This window comes from Silurus aristotelis, assembly GCF_946808225.1.
Source record: "Silurus aristotelis genome assembly, chromosome: 2".
Classification (NCBI taxonomy): Eukaryota; Metazoa; Chordata; class Actinopteri; order Siluriformes; family Siluridae; genus Silurus; species Silurus aristotelis.
Window position 1 is genome coordinate 9,733,418 of NC_139575.1, and position 8,810 is coordinate 9,742,227.

General features: G+C 39.9%; 1 long non-coding RNA gene across 1 annotated transcript in view; it reads right to left on the reverse strand.

Moving 5' to 3' along the window:
- Positions 1–5,068, reverse strand: part of LOC310740832 — a 20,185-nt gene extending 15,117 nt beyond the window's left edge. Inside the window, exons 1-2 of the long non-coding RNA XR_014537762.1 lie at positions 4,877–5,068; positions 3,950–4,034 (exon numbers count right to left, since the gene is read on the reverse strand). This is a non-coding gene — a long non-coding RNA (uncharacterized lncRNA). The remainder of the gene's footprint in view (positions 1–3,949; positions 4,035–4,876) is intronic.
- Between the last annotated feature and the right edge of the window lie 3,742 nt (positions 5,069–8,810).

Sequence of the window (8,810 nt, forward strand, 5' to 3'; positions counted from 1 at the left end):
CATATGAATCACACCTCCCTCAGAACTCCCTTCCTCCGTATGTAGGATACGTCTTATGTCCTACGTCCTACATACGCTGTCCCTCTAATAAACTTGTTTCTAATCCTGTCCATCGTCGTCACTCCCAACGAAAACCTCAACATCTTCAGCTCTGCTACCTCCAGCTCCACCTCCTGTCTTTTACTCAATGCAAAACCGTGACCACAGGACAAAAGGCAATATTGCACATGCTAGTGACTACATGATATGAACAATAATGTGAACCAAAGCTCACAAGCTTAAAGCAATATAAGATATTATGAGACCTCTATGTATAAGTAACTTTTGTTGCGAAAATGGGTGTAAATTCTGTAATTATAACAAAGCTGAAAACTTACTCAGTCCAAAAGTCTCTCTGTGTGACCTGTAAACGTGTAGTGGACACCGCATAAGTCAAGTGTGTTGTCGCGGTGCTCTTACAGTGCTTAATAAATTAGTTTACATGTAGTCAAGCTGTTGAACACAGCCAGTGTAAACAGTCAGTGTAAAAAGTCATTTAATGTTTCCATTGAACTAGCGGAGAAGGCAGCGTTGTGCCAGGACAGAACAGTGATAAATAGGAGATCTGGAAAAAAAGGAAAATGTGACATAGGACGATTTCTGAGCTACATGCGTGAAATGTTTTATGGGCCGGATACGTTTTTCAAGTCACAGAAAACTGGGCCTTGGTCTAGTACCATCCTGTAGACGCTGAAGCAACTGTTCTGACCAGAGTGAAATTAAAACTGGAGTATGAAGTGGATGAGACAATGCCATGTCAACACAAAACAGGTACTGTTACACACTCAACAGCTCCTTTTTGTGTATAAAAATGTTTACTATTGATTACAACATTTTTTATGAAAATCATGCTTTTTAACTATTACCGTATTTTCCGGACTATAAGCCGTTACTTTTTCCGACGCTTTGAACCCCCGTGGCTTAACAACGAAGCGGCTAATTTGTGGACTCCATAATATTAGACCAATGAAATTGCCAACCGGGCATGAAAAAACGCACTTCACCTGTGTTCTGAGCTGCACGGCATCGGGAGAAAAGATTCACTGATGGTGATTATTAAAAACACGACGATGCCAAAAGAAAAACTCCTGAGAGAAATAGTTGTGAAAGGAAGGAGGAAGACAGTGAACAATGACTTTCTTGGTCGGCTACTGTTTAGATACAAGTCGTTGTAGCGCGTTGAGTCTGGGTGAAGGGAGAGCTCACTAACTCCAGATGCAACAGAAATCATATAAGCACAGACATGTTTCCAAAACTCGTGCTTTTTTATTTTTCTTGCCAACAGCGTTACGGGTTAGTCAAAGAAACTTAGAAATGAGCATCAGAAAATAATAAGGACATATTCCTCGGTCTTGCACACATGCAGTAATAGCGGAAAAATGCGGCGGCAGGCTATTCCCAAAATACCGCTATGCTCCTAAAGGAGCCACAACATATTTCACCCGTTACACCGTGTAACAGACACGAAACAGTCTTTCGGTAAAGCCTGTGTAAAGTTCATTAGTTTCAGTGTAGAGTGCGGCTTATTTATGTAAAAAAATAAAAAATATTTGTAAAACTTAGTGGGTGCGGCTTATATTTAGGTGCGCTTAATAGTCCGAAAATTACAGTACGTTAAATTATGTTAGTTATCACTTATATTAGAGCTGCTATATATTCCTCCCAGGAGTCCAAAAGAGAGTGTGAATTGTCCGTGTCCTCAGCGAGGAAGCGAGAGTTTAAAGCTCTAATCCCTGTCAATCAGAGTGACACTAACAAATCATGGGCTTCTGAGAGCTCATGTTTGAGCTCTGTGTGTTATGCTGCTCTGTGATACAACATGGTGCAGATTAGAGAGGTATCTGAGGTGGAGAGCTGGCTGGTGGATAGGAAATGGCAAGTGAGTATTGAAAATAAATAAATAAATAAAAGAGAAATATTTGATGAGCAAAAAATAAGCTTAGCTGGGGAATGTGGTAATTCAATGGTTAAGGCTCTAGGTTGCTGATTAAAAGGTCGCAGGCAGACCCTGCACTCACACCTCAGCTTTCTAATGTGATAGGCAAAATTTTTTTCTAATGAACATGTGACAAAAGGCCCTGCCTACTGTTACAACTTCTTTTATTAGAACGTCTGTCCATTTAGATTTGAGAACTAACTATTTTTTCTTTTGGGTGGCAAGGGCCTGATGGCTTACTTGCCATTTCCGTAGCAGTTTTTGTTAGGGGGTCTGGTTACTAACTCAACACCCTCCCTTCTTCTTTCGCAGTCAGGCTTGGGACCGTCCATGGTGAAGAACGTTCTCCCTATTCCCACAACTGAGAACCCAAGAGCTCTTGCTCAACGGCCCAAGAGCCCACAACCCCCAGATCCAAAGACAAATGCCTAAACCACTAGGCAACCACCTCCCCTTGAGAACAGAATTACTATAAAATAATGCATACGTTACTATAAATATAAGCTTTAATGCACAAGCATGAGGGTTGTATAATCAGAGCTCAGGTAAGTGCTATTGTATTGGAAGGCAGGTACAGGTTTGTGTTTCTTATAGCTGATAAACACTAAAGCTTTTCAGGTCCTAATGATCCAGTACAGGAAATGAGGCAGCCATGATGAGCTTCCTACTGTATACATTTCTTTCTTCGAGGCGTCTGCTGTGTGTTAAGGTAATTGGATGAAGCAATAAGCCATTCATTCGCTGCATAGAACAACAACGGATCGTTCTGTAGATATGCAAGATGAGTGCCATTAGTGTGAGATAAGGTCCTTAAGCGGTTGTAGTGTAGTGCTGGACAACAAAAGAGACCAGCAGAGCGAGGCTGGAAAAAAAAATGAGGGCAGGTAAAGGAGAAGGAAATGAAGGAGGAGGAGGGGAAAAGGACAGGACATATAGATTGCATTGCTGTATAGCATTACAAACAGTGAGTGGAGGTGGAAAGGTAAGCGAAGGAGGGACAAAGACGAAGAGGGTTAAAAAGACAAAAGACTGTGAATGTATAAGGTGGACTGATGGAAAATACACACACAGGCAGAAACAAAGGGACATCGTTGTGTCAAAATGTGGAGAGGAAGTGATGGAAAACTGTTTCTCTCTCTCTCTCTCTCTCTCTCTCTATCTCTCTCTCTCTCTCTCTCTTTTAGAAAGTCCTGATCAAAGCTTACCCCATTTTCATTTCTCTCTTCTCTTTGATGGATGTATTTTTAGAGTTACAGAGCTCTCATGAGCACAAGATGAGCTGTATATCAAATATTCTGTGTAATCTGCCAGAACCGAGCCCAACTTCACTTTCTCTCTGCACTGATCACTGATACTCCATCACTGAATACTGACAAGAAAAAAAGCACCAGCACTTCATCTGTTTTTAAACATGCTCCATATATTCAGTATTCTCTTAAACACACATTACACAACAATCCAGATCGGAACGCTAGCGAAAAGAGAAGGAGAGAAGGAGAAAAGAAAACCTAAAGAAAAAGAATGAAAGAAAAGTTTATGTGCTGCTGCTGCTAGACTTCTCAATAAGTGCTGGTGTACAGTAACTGCTGCATTCCTCACTCACTGTGTGCAGTCTAGATTATATGTGCTTTTGTTGCATGTATGTTTGTGTATTTGCTATAAGGATGTGTTGTGTGTATGTATGTATATATATATAAATCTATATGTGTGCATGTGTTTTCTCTTTAAGTTGTGTATTTGCTGTATTTATGCATGTGTTGTGTGTATATGGTGTGTTTACTTGCTGTACATGTGTGTATTGTATGTTGTGTTTAAATGATATATGGGTGTGTGTTGTATATGTAACGTGTAAATGCTGTATGTGTTGTGTTATACAGCAGCATGTAAGAGTGTGTTGTATATGTTGTCTGTAGAACTACTGTGTGTGTGTGTGTGTGTGTGTGTGTGTGTGTGTGTGTGTGTGTGTGTGTGTACTATTTCAGGAGAACTCTATTTTTGACCCTTATCTCTGAGTAGCACAGCTGTAGTTGATGGCCATGAATGTTTCGACATGTTCCTCCTATAAAAGAGAGGCAGGAGTTAAACTCAATCAATAAACTCAAAACTACAGCCATTCCATCTAAACAAGAAAGCTTTAGTCTGAGAGAGACGTGAGGCAAAGTTGGTATTGAGTTTCAGTTGGTTCTGTCAAAAGAAAGAAACAAAGCAAGAAAGAGAGAGGAGAGAGAGAGCAAGAGAGAGAGAGAGAGAGAGAGAGAGAGAGAGAGAAAGAGAGAGAGGGAGAGAGAGCGAGAGAGAGAGCGAGAGAGAGAGCGAGAGAGAGAGAGAGAGAGAGAGAGAGGGAGAGAGAGCGAGAGAGAGAAGAAAGAAAAAGAAAGAAAGAAGCTTAATACTTGTTATGTACTTTAGAGCACAGTAAAAAAAAATGTCTTCGCATATCGCAGCAATGTTAGGAAGCTGGGGTCAGACATGTTACAGCGCCCCAGGAGCACAGAGGGTTAAGGGCCTTGCTAAAGGGCCCAAGAGTGGCAGCTTGGTGATGCCTGGGCTTGAACCCCCAACCCTTCAATCAGAGCCTTAACCACTGAGCTACCATGTCCCGTAACAAAAACAAAGCAGTTGGAACCACAGCATACTGTATCATCGCAAGATTTTCACTTTTATTAAACCCTTCAGTAAGGTCTCGAGTTCTGCAAATGGGGTGGAGTCATCATTAAAGAGACCATGCCCATCAGAATAGAAGTGTTCCAATGTAGGAAACAACTGATCAGTAAAAAGAGATTTGTATCGACACTTAACAGTTACCTAACCTATTGCCAATAATAAAGAAATAAACACCCCCAGAGGCAAAGACAGTTTGTTCCTTTGATTTGCCATGTGTAGATGTCATGAAATGCTCACCAAACATTCCTGATTTTATCCTCTTCTCAGCTCTCATCAGCTCTGTAGTCCTCCTCTTTGTTCTCTTTCTGGTCCTTTCTGCTTCTCACCACAAGGTGGCAACGAGAGAACCGTTCAAAACCACAATACATCAGTGTTTTCACATTTTCTCTCAGTATGCATCAGTATTTTTCTTTCTTCATGTGTTCGCGTGGACGTGGAATAACGTGTGTGCATAATTTATTTTCCCCAGCACAATAATCACAAGATTTAATTACACACTCATATCAAACGAAAGCCTGTGGCACTAACCTAATTTCTTATAATACAATTAAAATACGTAATTAACTATACTTTCCTCCACGTCTTGAAGCCATGCCGAGAACGGAGATGATTTTAAAATGGTTGTTGGCTGTTTTTTTAATAAGCAGAACGGTTCAAAAAGCTAAACTACATTTGAGGTACCTTGAGTAGAGTTGTGTTCATTATGTACAGCTATTAGGGGTGTAACGGTACACGCATTCGTACCGAATCTTTTCGGTACATGGCTTTCGGTTTGGTGCAAGTGTATTGAACTGAAATCATTTTACTGTCAGTTTACTCATGAACATATTAAGTGTCGGACCACAAGTTTGTTTATTCTCTGCCTCGCACTTTAAGCGCAGAAAAAACGAAATAAAGAAACTACTTCGATCATTCCCGGAAATACAATTTGTTCTGCACATGTGCAAAATCGCTGCCACTTCCCGTCATCTGCAACGTTTTTATGACAGACTTTCAGTTCAGTTTTTCAGTATTATTTTTATATTTTCTATATAAACAAAGCAGCAATTTTTTTTAAAAATTGCTTTTAAAATGCAAGATGTTCACAAATGTTGATAAAAATGGACAAGAAATTTTATTTATTTATACAATTTTTGCATTTCTTCCCCCTAACTGTACCAAAATTGAACCGAACCCTGACTTAACTAAAGACCGAACGGTGAATTTTGTATACCGTTAAACCCCTATGTTAAATAACACAAACAATCAGATACTGAATCCAAATCCAGCAGAGTTTATGTTAGACATAATTTAATCAAATGCTGCCCTCCAATGGCTTCATTTAGCAACTATCATTAGGAATAAAAGCGCATTCTTTGTCTTTCTTCATCAGATTTCTTGTGGCAGGTAGAAAACAGATGAAAGGTGGATAGGTGGATGGTGTGTGCGTCGCAGGGAAAAGCATGGACACGCAGCTCCTACAGGTACACGTGTACGAGGAGGATGATTAAAAAATGTGGATTTATTCCTGAAGCCGAGAGAGAGAGAGCGAGATATGAAGAGAAAACTTTCCCTCGCAAAAAAGTTATGCCTTCATTACTGGTAGTCAGCCGTCAGCCAGAGGCGCAAGTGGGATTCTCAGAAGCACAGAGCCGTGCTGAATTATTGATGAACCTGCAGAGGCTGGCATAAACAGGCACCGCACTCAACATTCCCGCCTGTTCTCGTGCACAAACAAACGCACCGAACGCTGGGCATCAACATTTGATAGTTCGAGTGTGGCTTAAGGAGATGAGAGCTGTCCCTCCACTGAGAGAAGTAAATCCTTATATTAAAAAGAGGAGCCGCAGTAGAGCAGTGGCTCTACTCAAGGCTCATGCTGAGGCTCTGCTCTGATTGAGCTGTGTGTGACCGAGATCAAAGCGCGCCCTCCTCATCTTCGCCTTCCTGGAAAAACAAAAAAAAAAACACGTTCAGGAGATAAAGAGAAACAGAGCACAGTGAGAGAAAGACTAACAGATAAGTGCAGAGGCCGACAAAATCTCTATGGAGGTAACAGTACTGACTAGACTAGTGTGTTCCATGAGGTAGAGAGTTTGGCTCACTTGCAGGTGTGTAAGTGAATGTGTATGTGAACAAATGTTTACGCAGGTGTGTGTAGGGCTGACCATTCACCTCCCCCAAGGGTGCTGGTTCCAGCCGAATGCAGGATGAGATATTTTATCTCCGCCGACGATCCAATCAATCAGAGTGACAAAGACGGAGACCCCCAGCGGCTCGGCTCCTTCTGCCCACTTTCCTTCACTTCACCACACACCATTACAGTCTACTACGGGCTTGTCCACATTAACACGGGCATATTTTTCTCAGTCAATAAAAAAAAAAAGTAACATTTTGAAAAACACTCTCCAAAGTGGAGACCTTCGCAGTGTGGACTGTGAAAACAGAGGCTTTCCAATGGTAAACAATTGGAGAAAAAAATCTAAAGTGCGGTCTTTAGGCAAAAAATACTTTTTTTTTTTTTTTTTATCCAGATTTGTGTTGAGCCTAAAACAAACAAATCAGCAAGCAAACACACAGAGTCTAAAATCTAAAGTCTAAATTGAAAAGAAATCAAATAGGTATTTTTATTATTATTATTATTATTATTATTATTATTATTATTGCACACTATATTAAATAAGAATAATTTCCAAACAGTAATTAAAAAATGAAGCAAAACCCTGATGAAATGGAGTTTTTTTTTTATCCAAATCCAACATTTTACAGAAATGTATTAATATGCATGAATATCATTTTACTCATTGGGTGTTTTCACATTTTCTGGTTTAAAAAAAAAAAAAACGAAACAAAAAACCCCAACCAAACAAACATGGAGGACAAAGTGGTGTGAAGAAAAAAATGCGTTGTCAATTTGCATGAATACAAGGGTTAGGGTTTAAAATAAATCTTTTTACCCACCAACCACCTCTGTGACAGATTCAAGTTTCCTGTTAGTGACACTGGAGGATCTTGGCAGCAGGAATTGAAATAATTAATATCTGGGAGATTCTATTAAAGTACTGTATATTCTGTTCTATTTTAATTCTAAAAATAGATTTGCGTTTGTTTTTGAGTGAATTTAGCCCTAGAATTAGATACGACTAAGTGAATCCTTATTCCCAGTCTATGAACTGCAACTGGTATCCACTCCTGTGGAAATGCTTCTGAAATTTCTTGGTTACTGCAACTGAAATGGTTTTGATGTGGTAGTGTAAAGCCACAGTATGATAAAATGGGGCACAAATTTTAATTAAACCCACAGGCATAAGTGCACAAGTGTAGTCAGGCAGTGTTTGGAGATTTTCCTGCATGAACACACCTACTAACCTTGATAATTAACCACTGAGCTGAATCAGGTGTCTTTGATCATTAAACTCAGCCAGACTCTGGCCCTCCAGCACTGGAGTTGTGCATTGCATGTCCGAAGGGATGTTTTTAGCAGTACTTATCTGGCAAACAATATGAAATATGCACAATTAGCATTGTGCTACAGTATACAGATACTCATAAATGATTCAGGCCCTGCTCAATAATGACTGTGTAATGAGCTGATGAGCTACTGGTGGGGAAAAAAAACAGGGAAGGAAGAGGGAGCAGGCGGGAAAATCGGTTACATACATTTGAAAGATCCTTAATTAAAACATGTAGCTCATTTGTGCCACATACAATGAAAATGTCAATTAACGTAGGAACAATGTTACAGTTGTTCACAGGATTCAAGTACAAAGCAACAAAATGGGAAGCGGTAAATCAGTGATCACGATGTTGGAGCTCAAATCCCAGCATCACCAGGCTGCCACTAGTGGGCCCTTCAGCAAGGCCCTTAAATTAGTTGTATAAATTAGATAATGTGGATAAAAGAATCTGCCAAATTCTGGAAATGTAAATCAAGTCAGTTTTTCATGAAACTAAATTTAGATGTTCTTTTAGCCACTAACTGGTCTCAGGGTCTTTTTTTCATGAATTAAAAAACACAATTCAATTGTATTATAAAGAAATGTAACAAAAGATCTTAACAGCTAGCTGACAATCTACAGCCAAGCAGAAGGCCATGAAAAAATCTCTTCTTTTCACATTCTTGTACAGCAATCCACTCCTTCACCAGTCTTGCTGTGTGTATTGGTGCATTACCAGTGGGGGACAAAGTCCC